We start from the raw sequence: 14,971 nt of genomic DNA, 5'->3' as shown, positions 1-14,971 counted from the left end.
GCTCTAATCCCAGTCTTTCGCTTGCACTACCGTTACACGCAGTGATACAAATGCGAGCTCTAAACCGGTGGAGGCCGGTTTTCAGTGATTGGTTGTTAACATTTCTTTCAAGCAGCGTTTATACGATGTCCCAGTTTTTCGCAAAAAGGAAAGACATAGCTCAGCAACAACGGCAAAGCAATGAGTCCAATATGCTCAAAACGGAATGCATTAATAAGTCATTTGTGCTGTTTTTGATCGAACGTAATGGTAATTTTCATTCTTTACTTCATTACAGTCTGGCCATCAAAACATTCTTCTTAACTTTTGAAATTTCTAAGACGCAGTTTTTGTTTCTATGCAGTTTCAGGCCCGCTCCTGTAGTTGCGTAGGTGCCCTTCAAAGAAAAGTCCACAATTTCAATAAATGTATAAATGATGACAAAGTTGTGGCTATAGCCAACATCTGCTGAATTAGTAATTATGATGATCACTCGGGTGATTTATCGCTCTTCTTCATGTTAAAATGTTATGGGTTTCATTTGAAATAGGTTATATCATTGCTTTGAGAAAGCAAATAAAGCACGTGAACAGTGCCATCGCGCAAGTATTTGAATTTAATTGCGAACCAATACACTTGCACATCTATATATGCCCATAAATGTATCACTTGAAAGAGATGGTGGCACAGTTCATTTATTTTCTTTCATTCAGGGTTTGACACAAGATTTAGTTCAAGTAACTGTGACTCAGATGTCGTACGTCAGGTAAATGTCATGTCAAGAGCATGTGGGTTCCTCTTCCGGTTTCCAACAATTGCATGTTTGTATATGTGTCGGTTCTGTATGTCTTAGTATACCGACAGCTCAGACAAGCAAACTCCAACGCCATTTACTTAGCTTTAAAAATACGTATATAGATATTTTGCTCGCGGTGCACTGATAGGATCAAACAACACCAGGTGTATTTACTGTATAACAAGCATTGCGGAATAACACAGAATGATGAAATACATCCAAGTTTACTGCAGCATTGAAGAAAACAACAGTAGTGCTTCCCAGTGAAAACACAGGTGACGTTTCTGCTTTTTATATTTTTTTTGCGTTGGCTTTCCGCATGGCATTTCTGCATAAAGAGACGGGGCAAAGTCACACCTTTTATTTTCCTAGCAACTTACTCAGTGCGGCAAAAGGAGAAAAATTCATAAATAAAAAAGGAGCACGTGTGTTTACCTCACAGACGGCAGAACGTGTCGTAGAAGACTCCTAAGCGTGGCTGTAAATGGGCCTATGTGACGAAAGCTTGTTTCGCCGCATACGCTGTTCTAATAGATGCGTTTTAAGGCTGTAGCAGCGAGGTCTTAAACTTAAGTGCAACGCCTATCCTGAAAGATCCTTTTTTCGTGAGATAAACAGCGTAAGTTTCATTTCTATGTTTATTTCACACCATCTCTTGAGTATTTTTCTTCCAGGGGCGTCGCCAGTTACCCTCCCTTTCACTCGCATTCATTTGCCTTCCTCGCTATTAGCGCTTTAAGACCTTTTTTTTAACACAATATTTCACAATTTTGAGTGAGAAAGATTTGCTTGTTTTTTGGAAATCTTTTTCGCCATTGCGAGAGTTTCTTAACTTCTCACTCGAGCAATTATCCTTACCATCGTCCACTGCATCTTTACGGGAAACATACCCGTTATATCCACACTTGGTAGCGGCACGCATACGCTAAGTTTGTAGCAATGAGCTTGATTTATTTACCATATCCGAACGGCCCCTGTGCAGACTAATAACCTTTCACAATAACAGTTATGCAACATCATGAATTCATTCGTATACTTATAGTTTGGTTTATGCAACGTAAAAAAGCAACACATGTAAACTCACAATCACACTTCTCTGAAGCGGCGGAGTGCGTGGCTGTAGACGGTGTCATAGTACGCAGCTGCTGCATCACTTGAGCTACAGACTTGTGTTCATGCTTTAAATATAGCACAATAGTCTGGAATGCAGTATTGATATCCTATGTATCAATACAGTGTTGGTCTTTGCATATTTCAGAAGAAAAAAGCAGCGGAAGGCAGTGGGTGCTCTTCATTTAGAGTCTGAGTGAACATGTCTTCACTTAGTCAATTTCTCAACTACAAGAGCTCCTGCACTCATAAAAGGCAGGTTTTTACCATATATAGTTCAGAGCAAATTATATGCTGCTGTAGAGAAGATTCAAAGACGAAGGTATGTCAATTCTCACGGCAGGTACGTAGTAAAAGAATATTTTGATTATTCTACCTGACTCTCCAGTACCTCACGCTTTGGAATCTCCATCGAGTTGTTAATGTACCTCTTAGTCTTAAACATTTTGGTATGAGCTTTATTAAGGTGTATATGTACTTGAATGAAAGTTTTAGCAGTCAGGGATATAGATATTCGCATATATACACCAACCTAGCTGCTGTGACTGTTTCACCATGGTGGTCCAGCGGTTATAGTGGTCAACTGCTGACGAGGTCTTGAAGGCGAATCCGGGCCGTGTAGACCAAATATCAATGGCAGTAAAATGCTGAATGACCATGTGCCCAGCTTTGGGCGCACCTTAAAAAACCCTAGGTAGTCAAAATTTTCGGGTGCTCCACTGTGGCACCTGCCACTGTCATATTGTTGTTTTGGGCTGGAAGAGCCTAACTATTATTGCGACTTTTGCCTTACCCCCTTTACGCTCACCACCCACTTCACGTACGAAAAACGGCACGGAAATGAATGAGTCGAGCGCGATAAGATTACTAGCTTGGTTTAAAATGTAGCTAGAAGCGGGGAAGGGAGGGGGGAGGGCGAGGGAGATGCGATACCAATTTGAATGATATGCCATGAATAATGCATACGGCAATGTTTCTATTTACCATTCCAGCACCTCTCAGGGAGTAGTGTACGTTTTCTAGAGTTCGCTAAGTGCACACTTCAAGTTGTGGCAAGTTCTGAGATGCAAGACCGGAAACAATCTCAGCCATCGTGCACATGAACCCGTTTTGGATATGAAAAGCCAATCTGGTTAGCATATTTTTTCGCACTGTAAGTAGTTCCAATGCAGTCCTCCTTTTAATTCCACCATGTGTTTAAACTGGCTCTTATTAAGCATCAACACGTTAGGAACCTTATTTCATTTTATTTGTTGTAAAACCAAAAGAGAGTATTTGCGCAAAACGTCATTGCTATCTTTATTTAAAAAATATTGGCAAATCTCACATACTTTGAATATCGACGTTACGGGAAGGAGGCAGTGAGAAAGCGACCTTGCTGTGATTTCTTAATCAGCGATACGATATGAAATGACGCAAAACGGTATGTACAAATGTTGCACGCACAGATATATGTTGAACAGTCGCAGATGTTCGTATAACCAGTAGTCTGAACTTGCTCAACGATGGTGACAGCAACATAGATATAGCAACACCATAAGCGATAAGCTGATATGAAGCACTGGTACTCGCAAGGATATTCGCCTTAGACACTGCTACATTAATCAAGTTAGGTGAATGGCAGCTACCTACAATCGACGCTAACCTGACAAGACAGGTGAATAATAGGAGTACATATGTAATGTTTATAAAAGTGGATAGCCAACACTGAAACCACCATTGACGTTTCACGAACGTTAGGGTCTATTTAAAAAGTTGTTCTGAGATCTTGCGTGGCTTTGTAGTGAAATACTTGATTGCTATGCAGGATGCTCCGGTTCGATTCATACAAGGAACCTGACGTTTATTGTTTGAATCTGCCGATGTTCGCTTTTTTAACGGTCATGCGTCTAAAGTACCCACGTATGTTACCGCCCTTCCTGCAATATGTGTAGTGTCACTCACCTGTGACACATACCTGCCCGCGGATATGTGCCACTTTCGGTTAGTAAGTGTTTGACGACGTACGGGACGGGACTGTAACATTGTTCGGGCCTTGACAAGTGCGTCATATTCGTCAAATCATCATACCCTCCAATGCTAATTTTGGTTCACGCCTAGTGTAGGGCTTCAGAGCCCCTAGACATAAGTGTCTGAGTATATAGATAGATAGATAAATAGATAGATAGATAGATAGATAAATAAATAGATAGATAGATAGATAGATAGATAGATAGATAGATAGATAGATAGATAGATAGATAGATAGATAGGTAGATAGATAGATATTACAAGCACCTCTAGCGATAGACGCCAGAAGTGCTTGCAGTACGCAAAGAAATGCTGCGCATTATAAAAAAAGTCAATTCTTCTTGCATGTTTCGTGTTACATATCGATGATATGCGCACACGGATGTTCCACATGCTGTAAAATCAGCGCTCTCTGTGCTTTCATGAGTATTTCTTTGTGCGTGTGTGTTAATGCCTAGTTCACTCTGAAACATCCGCTTTCTACAGCGACCGTAATTTCCCTGCCGCCGAAACGCAGCGTCGTTCGCACTGGACGTGCCCCGCGCCGCCGAATATGCCATCCACTACGGGGCGAACGCAGGATGGATGCGCTGTCACCCGGTTGTTGTCGCGGCTCGCAAACGTCACTACACTATACGGTGGTGTATACTTCGACGATTGTCGTACGCAAGAAGCAAGAAAAGACAGTACTGCTTACTTTGCTGGCAAGTGGCTGTCTTTTAATTCACGAAGAGCAGAAAAACCACCAAGGCCAGCGGCGTTGGTGGATTTTATTTTCTCTGCAAGACCGCAACAAGCTCGGTCACACCAACAGCAAGCTCGGTCACCTCTTTCACGAAATACGGAGGTGAAGTAGGCACAGAGTAGGTTAAACTCCCGTTGGTTTCAACATTCAGTTACGTGCACTGCGGCATAACAAGTGAGTAGGGCTTGGCCGCCATTTTTCAAAATTCCTTGACTAGCGCTCCTATTGATCCGCGGAGACCGATTCAGCTGCAGACGCCGCAAAAATCAGCCTGAGAGTGATCGGCGCGGAGAGGGCCCTTTCGGCGGAACTCGCCGCCGCCGAACTGGATTCGAAGCACTTTCGGCGGCCGGAATACTCAGTGTGAACGCGGCCTTAACAGTTATACAAAGGCGAAACACGAGAATCGGAATGGATTCGGAGAACGAGAACTTGCTTGGTCACAGAAAAAATGAACAAGTAAAACTATGCGGCCTAAAATTATACAGATGGTATTGTGTTTGAATCACACTGTTAAAATCGCCAGATGGCCGAAAGGTTGAGGAGCCGCGGTTGAAACGCTGTGTTTCAACCGCGGCTGTGTTTCAAACACAACCGCGGCTGTGTTGCAACCGCGCTGTGTTTCAACCGCGAAATCGGTTAAAACACAGCGGTGGAAACGTGTCTCGATTGCTTTCGGTTGAAACGTATTCCAACAGAAATGTTGAAACGCAGTGGTTGAGGAGCCCTCAACCACAGAGTTTCTCGTAATGATATTGTGCTTCTGGGACGTGAAATACCAGATAATATTATTACGTTGTCCAAATTTCCGGAGCCACTTACTATGACATACCACATTTTATTCTTGTGGTTTTCCCTCGTAAATTTTAAGAAAATAACATTGTTTTCATCTGAGGACAGCGACGTGTTTGTTAGTTTGCGGGACCCATCTATCAGAGTGTGCAGACGTCCACTAATAAGCAGATATGTGCTCTCATGTCTTCATATTGTTGCAGAGCGGTGATTTCAGTCGACACAACTTGACGATCTCTGGCAACACACTGCTAAATTTTCAATGTGCTAATTTATGTCCTTTCTGTTAAGGAAGCCCATCAATTCAGCATGTACCCCTGTTATGTTTCAGCGCGCGTTTGTGATAATTTTATACTTTTAGCTTGGTGATTATCTGCTGAGCTTATTTGTTTTTATTTATCTTAGGACGTTTATCTTAAGAAAACTGTATCATGTACTTGTTACAGGTGATTATGTTTACTGTACGGGTGGGATGATGGATGGTTGAACAAGTCAAGACTGGCACAGAACACATTCACTTCTTTTTCCTCTACCCCATTTCAGCAGAAGTCCCGTATCACCTCCCCCGTTGCAGACGATGCCCACTGGGCGAGTCAGTCAGTGTCGCGCTTGGTACGGCTTGAACCGGGCGACATGTACGACGTAAGTTTTCTTGAAGCGATGGCCAGAAGATGTGAGGCTTGATATCGCGTACGTAACGTCGCTAAGGCAAAACATGAAGGGACCTGTATAGCGTGTAAAAACGTTTGATACAAGCCACTCTTGGGATATGGAGTCCACAGCCACACCATATCACCTTCAATGTACGACACAAGTCGATGCCGCTTATCGTATTGAGCCTTTGAATGGTCTTGGGCTGCTAAATTCCGGCGACGCGCGATGCGCCGTGCTTCCTCTGCGCAACAGAGTTTCTCTGCAAGGGATTGGTTTTCTTGCTCTGAAAACTGGAGAATTTTGTTGAGGGTAATACGTGGCTCATGGATGTAGAGAAGGTAAAACGGGCTAAAGCCGGTGGTTTCTTGTAGCGCAGTGTTGTAGGCGTAGGTCATAAACGGTAAAACGTCGTCCCAGTTTTTATGCTTGGAATCAACGTACATAGCAAGCATGTTATTGAGCATCCTGTTGACACGCACAGTCAAACCGTTGGTCTGTGGATGGTTTGAAGTGGCGTGACGAAACTGGGAAGCAGACCGGCGAATCAACTCTTCCACGACGTCGGCTACAAACTCCCGGCCATGGTCACTGATGATGGCACGAAGGGGCTAATAATGGAGGATGATGTAGCGTAACAAGAAGTCACAAACGTGATCGGCTGTTGCGGCAGAGATTGCTGCGGTTTCAGCATACCGAGTGAGGTTGTCTACACAGACTTTAATCCAGGGGCTCCCACTGATAGATTGTGGAAAATGGCCCAACAAGTCAATACCGACGACCTCAAAGGGAAAACATAGAGGTGGTATGGGATGGAGAAACCCCGGCGTTGCACTTGTTGGATTTTTGTACCGTTGACAATGCTCACAGCTGGTCAAAAATTTCGCTGTAGCCTGGCGCATGCGGGCACAGTAGAAACATTTCGGTGTGCGGTGATAGGTTTTGGCAAACCCGATATGCCCAGATGTTGGATCGTCGTGCATAGGTTGCAGCACGTTGAGTCGCAATGATTTGGAAACAACCAAAAGTAGACAAACCCCCTTTGCAGCAAAATTTCGCTCGTAAAAATGCAATCCTGCATGACGAACGGGCTCTGATGCGGCTTATCGACGGCAGATGAGAAAAAAGGAGCTGGACTGCGGTCTTGACGTTGTTCTTAACAAAACGCTTCCAAATCTGGAAAACGTGAGTCAAGATCGGCCAGACAGTCGTTTGAATTGTCACCGTCGCATTCCGTCGTGGAAAGGGGAAGTCACGATAGGCAATCAGTGTCCTCGTGACGGCGGCCACTCCTGAAGCAAACACCAAAGCCATATTCTTGCAAACGGAGCGCCCATCGTGCAAGACGGTAAGTTGGATCTCGTAGACCAGTCAGCCAACAAAGTGAGTGGCGGTCTGTGACGATGAAGAATCGGTGGCCATATATGTACGGACGAAAATCATGCACGGGGAAGATAGCTGCCAGACTTTCTTGCTCTGTAACAGTGTAATTGCGCTCAAAAGAACGGCTCACGCAGGCAATGACATGTTCGGTGGCGTGGTCACGCAGAAGTGACACTGCGCCAATACCAGTACCGCTGGCGCCCCTGTGAACCTCAGTTGGGGCTGATGCGTCGAAATGAGAAAGAATAGGCCTAAAAGTGAGTAGGAGCTTCAGCTGCGAAAACGATGATTCGCACTCTTTCGTCCACTTGAAGGGTACGCATTTTTTGAGCAGATGAGTAAGAGGCTCAGCAACATCAGCGAAGCTAGGAACAAAGCGCTGGAAATACAAACACAGGCCCTGGAAGCTTCGGAGTTCTCGTAGCGAGTGTGGTTGATCAGAAAACGCGGTGATTTTGTGGGGATCAGGCCGAACGCTGTGTTTGTCTAAGAGATAACCAAGAACTAGAGTTCCACGATCACCAAATTGGCACTCCTTAAAACTCAAGATAAGTGCTGCTTTCTCAAGGCAAGTGAGAACTACATCAAGTCGCTGATTGTGTTCTTCAGAAGTGCGGCCAAAGATTACAACCTCATCAAGATAGTAAAGACATACTTCCCATTTTAAACCATGGAGACCTGTGTTCATAGGTCGCTCAAACGTAGCTGGAGCGTTACATAGACCAAATGGCATGACGCTAAATTCAAATAAACCAGCTGGAGTTATGAAAGCCGTTTTTTCTTCATCGGCAGAGTGCATAGGAACTCGCCAGTATCCAGATCTTAAGTCTACGAAAGAAAAGTACGAAGCAGAGTGCAAACAGTCGATAACGTCGTCGATGCGGAGAAGCGGATATAAGTCTTTTTTGTAACTGAGTTGAGCCACCGAAAGTCTACACATAATCTCAAAAAACCATCCTTTTTTTCACAAGTAAAACTGGTGCTGGCCAGGGTCTAGACGACTCTTGTATAACTTCCTCAGACAGCATTTCATCCACCTGCTCAGCAATACCTTTACGCTCCGACGGAGCTACTCTGTATGGTCTCTGACGAATGGGATAGGCGGAACCAGTATCAACCGCATGACGAGTGCTTGAAATTGGTGCAGAAATTCTGCGGCTAATGAGTGCGTAATCAAAAACTTATGCAAGGTTGGAGAGGATTCGATCTAACGCTTGTCTCTTCTCCGGCGATAGCAACTTCCTGACCATATTCATCAGTATGTCATCACTAGGACAAGCCACATCAGATGCATTTTCCTTTTTCCTGTCGTTGCTGATGACTGCAATGTTATCTTTGCTCCTGACGTCGAATTCAAACACAGCCAGTCTCATTCCCCTAGGCAGTACAATCGACTCGAAAGAGGAGTTGACCATCCATACCAAGCCTTTGCCACTACTTGCAGAAATCACGCAATGCGGCACAACCACATCCTTCTTCGCAACGCTCAGCTGGATTGGCTAAACTATAACGTCAACGTTATCTGCTGTGATACCACAAACATAAACAGGCACTTGAACTATCGACTGGGCCGGCAAAACTATGTCCTGAACGACTGCGATAGTCTGTTGGCATCGTGTGGGCTCTTCACAAAAACCAGACAGTAAAATTTCACCAGCTGCACAATCCACAGTGGCTTCACATTTGTTTATAAAGTCTATCCCCAGGATAACGTCACGAGCAGAATTAAGAACTGTAAAATCTGCCTTAAACAATCAGTGCTGGATTTTTTATTTTGGTCGGATACGCTTTCTGTGCGCGTTGTTCTCGTAGTTACGATCTCAGAAGACCACAAACAAAAAAATGAGCCATTGGTACAAGCTTTTTTGGATTAATTGCCGTGGCATCAAATTAGGTGATTAGGGCCCAGTGATTGGAAAATGAAAAAATGGCTTCTTTTTTCCTGCCAATCAATGGCGTATACAAAATGGAATCCAACGTCTAACTTTTCAGCCTGATACTAACTGAAACAGCTTCGGTACGTCATCCCTAAAATGGTGCTTACCCGCCTCAACTTACGCGCCTCGGCTTCAAGAAAGACCTCGGTCGCGCTTCTTCTTCTTTGTGGCTGCTACCTCCACAAATATGCCACAATTTTGTCGTCAATTGCAGTGGGGATCAACGAAGAACTATGCCCCCAAGAATGAGTAGTACTGGTTACGTTTCAGAGATACTAGGGGAAATGTTGTGTGGTGGTGTAAATTGACAACGCCAGGGCCGAAAGGGCTAACAATTTAGCACCGAAAGTAACAGTTTCAGTACAATCTCCCACTGGGCGCAACGGTTCTCCACTCACTGCACGAAACGTTGTCTGGCTTCCCCAAGAGAACACTTTCTTGCCAAGGCGAATCTTATAATTTCTGCTCATGATGGAAACAGTTGCTCCTGTGTGGACTAACACAGACGTGGGGACACCATCTATAAGAACATTGACCCTATTTTGTAGCATGGAAACTGGCGGAGGCACATCTGTACGCAGTTAAGAATGTCCGGTGACCTCACCCCCATCGGCCGCGGAGTCTAGTTTTCCGGTGGAGGAGAAGAAGTGAGACGCCGACGACCTGGTGATGCTGACCGATGCTGGCGGCAGGAAGCTGGTAGTGTCACACTGCGAACAGAAGCCGGTGAATCGCAGCAGAAGCTCTCTTGGAAGAAGATTGGCGATTTGGGCTAGTTGGTTTGAATTCATGATAATTAGGGTTGCAGCGCGAGCACGAATGTGCTAGAAGAAACAGACGAAAGTCGAGGTACGGAAGGCAAAGAGGACAACACGAGCGTCTGTTTCTTCTAGCACATTCGTGCTAGCGCTGCAACCCTTATTACTCTCTTGGAAGTTGGTTCTGTAGTAGCCGTTCGGTGGCCAGCGATAGTCTCTCCGAATACTTGTGCGCCGTGAGGATGCCGGGAGTCGTTGATACTGTGGCAGAGGTGACCAATGCCGCTTTGAGCAGAAGTGTCCACGAACGCCGCAGTAAAAGCACATAGGTGCTTCTCGCCCCACTCGCTGCCGAAAATTGTCAGCGGGATAATGTTGCCACGCTGCCATATTGGGGGGGGGTGACCTTTGCACGGAGTCGTTTCGCAGATCAGACATATAGGCATGACGAAGCAACTGTACCGGCATCCTTGAGTCGACGAAGCCCGCAGCGTTGATGAACGCCGGCGGGGGGCCGTATGGTGTATAAGAACCGTGGCCATGTGCTATAGACGACGCCACAGCGTCCCGCCGATCAAGTTCTTCGCGCACTATTTCTTGCATTGCTGACGCCAGATCGCTGTGTGGAGGAACTACGTCGATGCTTGCAACCGTCGTGACGTAGGGGAGTCTACCAAATTATGCTGAAATGCGCAGAGCTTTAAGGACCTCAAATGTTCCGCATTGTCGAGTAATGTCATTGGCCGACTTAAAATCATGCTTTCCTTTAAGGTAGTGATAGATATCCTCTGCCATGCCCTTAAGGAGGTGCCCGACCTGATCCTCATCAGTCGTTTGGGTCTACACTCTAGCAAAGCTTGAGGATTTGTTCAATATACATCGTACATGTCTTCCCAGGGACTTGAGCACGTTGGCTCAGGGTCTTGTCAGCACGCTTTTTTATCGTAGTCGGATCTCATAAAACAGTTCTTGATTTCGTCCACGAAATTCACCCCAGAAGTCAAATTTTCCTTTTGATTCTTGTACCACATCAATGCGGTTCCCGTAAAAAAAAGTGGTTCGTAGTTGCACGGGCCGGTAGTGTCCCAGTCGTTATACAGATAGTGTTTGAGCCATTCAATAACGTCCTCTCCATGTTTCCCAGAGAACGGGCGTGGTTACCTGTATAGGTGTCTATAGGTGTTAGGCGCAGCTGATTGGATTTCGCCGTCAGGGTTCAGGATGACTGATAGCGGCGAAATTCCTGCGAATCTGCAGCTCCGGCGAAGCTCCAGGGATGTGTCTTCCGCCATACTTGTCCGGTGCTCCGAAGCATTCCCCAGCACTCTTCACCAGTTATGTTACGGGTGAGAGATGTTTATTGTACAGGCGGGATGATGGATGGTTGCAGAAGACAGGCCTGATGATGATGATGATGATGATGATGATCCTTGACACTCTGGCGCACACCCACAAAGGGGGATCGGCCAAGAACCGGGCGGCAGGATCTTAACTAAAAGGCTAATGGTTTTTCAAAGAAAACGTAATTTCGGGCTAAAAAAAATATAGAAAGGAAAGCCGAAAATCGAAAAAGGAGTATATCTGAGCAGGGAGCGATGCAGGCCATCAGATGCGATTTGAGACAGAGGTAATGGTGGGTCTATATATATATATATATATATATATATATATACATACATACATACACATACATACACACACACACACACATATACATACATATATAGGCAGATTAACATGGCAATCGCTTTGTTTCAATTATGTATTCAAATACCGCAGAGCAGACGTCCCTGTGGCTATAACCGAATTTAATGCTGCCAAACGACAAAATTACTGCCACATTTAATTCTAATCCCAATTTTTCAAGTGGAGCTACCAGGTATCTTTTCCGCTGATGAGAATACCGGCGACAGAACAAAAAGAAGTGATCTATCGTTTCCATTTTTTGGCAAGTCTGACATAAAGGTGACGCCTTTAGACCAACTTTATGCAAATAATAATTCAGTTGAGGAATTCTGCAACGCAATCTTGTAAAAGTAACTTCCAAGTGCCGTGTTGCACACCACTGTCTATTCCAGCGGCATCTTAGATGTGCGAAATCTCGATATTTATCCAATGAGTAGCAGTCGTATTCACGCAAACAGAGGTTTCTAAACCTTATTGCTGTCGCGTAAGCCGTATCAGGCAAAATCGGGATAATGGGACCGCTAAGAGATACTGTGGCTAGTGCATCCGCCATCTCATTGAGATATATGCCACGATGACCTGGTACCCATAAGAGCTGCAGTTTTTTCAAGTTTGTCGGTATGAGTTGTCGAAACATGTGCATAAGTGTTAAGTTGGCTCCTGAAGACAGAGCAGCACATACTGAAAAAGAATCTGTAATTACGACTGCTTCCGATTCGCCCAAAGGAAGTTTCCGTAGTGCCAGTACAATAGCAAATAATTCTGCCATGAATATTGGTGTGTAATCTGGGAGTCTAACCGAAAAGGACCAGTCAAGGGAACGTGAGAAGATACCTGCCCCAGCCTTTTCATTTGATACGGATGCATCGGTCGCAATTATGTTGTTCAAGTTCAAATGCGCCAAGTAATCCTGCAGCCGATCATTTAAATATTGAAATGGCATTTGCTTTGCGTTAGAGGGATAATTATTCTCAAATTTTATCATAAGATCTAAGTTAACGTCTCTTGTTGTGAAAATATGTTTTATTTTGACGTTCAGTGGTTCTAGCAGCGCTTGAACGAACAAGATCTGTGGGCAGTGGAATCGTGACCACCAAGTTTCAAAAAATAAACTTGGTTCTTTAATAAAAGCATAAAAGGATGCTCTCTGGGGCACAGTGTATAGTTTTAAAAATGTTTGGATAGTAAGCATTTTGAATCTATTTAACAATGACGGTAGACGCGCTTCCATGTATAGCACGTTGTTAGCAACAAACTTGGGCAGTCCAAGGCACAGTCGTAAGGCCTCCCTTTCTAATAGTATTAGCGGTCTCATTTTATATGTCGCACTGCCCGAAAATAAGACGCAGCCGAATTCCATGATAGGACGAATGTACATTTTATAGACCATTACCAATGTATTTCTTCGCAACCCCCTTTTTATGTTGCTGAGCTTGCGTAACCACCCCATGGCTCGTGTTGCTTTGGACGCAATGTGATCGATGTGGCTTTTCCAATTTAACGAGCTGTTATATATGATGCCTAAGTATTTAAGTGAATCCACCTGGGGAATCTGCTCTGTGCCATACATCAAGGAGATGTTAACAGGATCCCTGAACGAGAACGCTAGAAGCGCGCTTTTGTTTACATTTAGAGACATTCCAATTTTTTGAAGCCATTCCTCTATCATGTTTAGGTAATTCTGTAATGTCTGATAAAGTAATTGCAGATCACTGTTTGTCGCAAAGAAAGCAATGTCATCTGCGTAAAGATATAAATGAATATCGCTATGTGTTGGAATCGAACTGAGGAAGATGTTAAACAACACCGGTGAGAGCACTGCACCTTGTGGTACGCCACGGTATTGTCGATATCTGTTAGAAAAACAACCCCTTTGAAAGCAATAAAACTCTCTCTCCCTTAAAAACTCTGCTACCCATGATGTCATGTATTTTGGTAAATGTGACCTTTCCATCTGCTCTATTAGTATTTTATGCTCCACTTTGTCATACGCCTTGGCCAAATCCAGAGTAACTAATGCACAATACTCTCTTCTACGCCTAGCCAACTGTATACGACTCTCCAAATCCGCGTGCGCACACCATATGGAGCATCCCGATTTAAAACCAATTTGACTGGGGTTCAATATTGATTTCTCCTCAATGTACTTTATCACACGTGCATTCAAAACTCTTTCAGTTAGTTTAACCAAATTAGATGTAAGAGAAATTGGCCTCACATTGTCAAGTGTATACCCAAGCCCCTGTTTTTTAAGTATCGGCATTATTTTGGAAAGTTTCCAATCCGCCGGTATCCAAGAAGTTTTCAAAGAGTAATTAACCATATTACAGAGTTCATGTGGGGAAATGTCATATAGTACTTTTATCATTGCTGAAGTTACTCCATCTGGTCCAGGTGCTGTAGGAGGTAAGTGCCTCACTACACCCGCTAGTTCCGCTAATGTCACCTCGTTGAACTCCTCCCCTGCAATTGGCTTTACTATGTGTCTTGGCATTGTTGATCTGAATCTTTCTTCTAATCCTTTAGCAACATTTTCTAAGATTTCAGTGAGTTTGCTAGGCGATAGAATTGAAGAATCAGTATTGTCTGATGGTGGTATCATTTTTCTGGAACGCAAAAATCTAAAAAGCGCCTTTCTGTTGTATGGTTTTGAAAGATAGCTAAATTTGTTAGTGTCATAGTCATCTTTTGCTTTGCGTACTGTGCGTTTAAAATCTGCTGCCACGTATTTATAGTCACACCAGTTTTTTGGGCATTGGTTGTGGATAAGTTGCTTCCACGCCGCTTTTCGTTTTCTATACCCCCTTGTACAATCAGCGTTCCACCATGGGCTAAACGACCCGCCTGTGCCTGAAGTTATTGAAAAAGTTGACTTTTTTATTGCTCTTTTCAGTACCGCACACAGACTCATAGCCCGAATGTCTTCCTGCATGTCCTTGCGAAGAACCAAAGTGGGCTTCAAGTCTTTTTGTAAGCGCTCATAATTTACAAACGAGCCAATTTTACCAGTTAAAAATATTCCGGGAAAGTTAATATCAAAGCTAATAGGAAGGTGGTCACTGTTTGTTGCGCAATCTAATGTTTTCCACGACGAAATGTTTAGTGAGGAGCTGCAAAAGGTCAG

The 14,971-nt window shown here is 44.2% G+C and overlaps 1 long non-coding RNA gene across 1 annotated transcript in view; it reads right to left on the bottom strand.

Annotated features, from left to right (window-relative positions):
- Window positions 1-658: 658 nt before the first annotated feature.
- LOC119173365 (uncharacterized) overlaps window positions 659-14,971 on the bottom strand; it is a 72,247-nt gene continuing 57,934 nt past the window's right edge. Inside the window, exon 3 of the long non-coding RNA XR_005110058.2 lies at window positions 659-1,103. This is a non-coding gene — a long non-coding RNA (uncharacterized LOC119173365). The remainder of the gene's footprint in view (window positions 1,104-14,971) is intronic.

This window comes from Rhipicephalus microplus, chromosome 5, assembly GCF_043290135.1.
Source record: "Rhipicephalus microplus isolate Deutch F79 chromosome 5, USDA_Rmic, whole genome shotgun sequence".
Lineage (NCBI taxonomy): Eukaryota > Metazoa > Arthropoda > Arachnida > Ixodida > Ixodidae > Rhipicephalus > Rhipicephalus microplus.
This window is presented reverse-complemented; position numbering and strand designations above follow the sequence as displayed.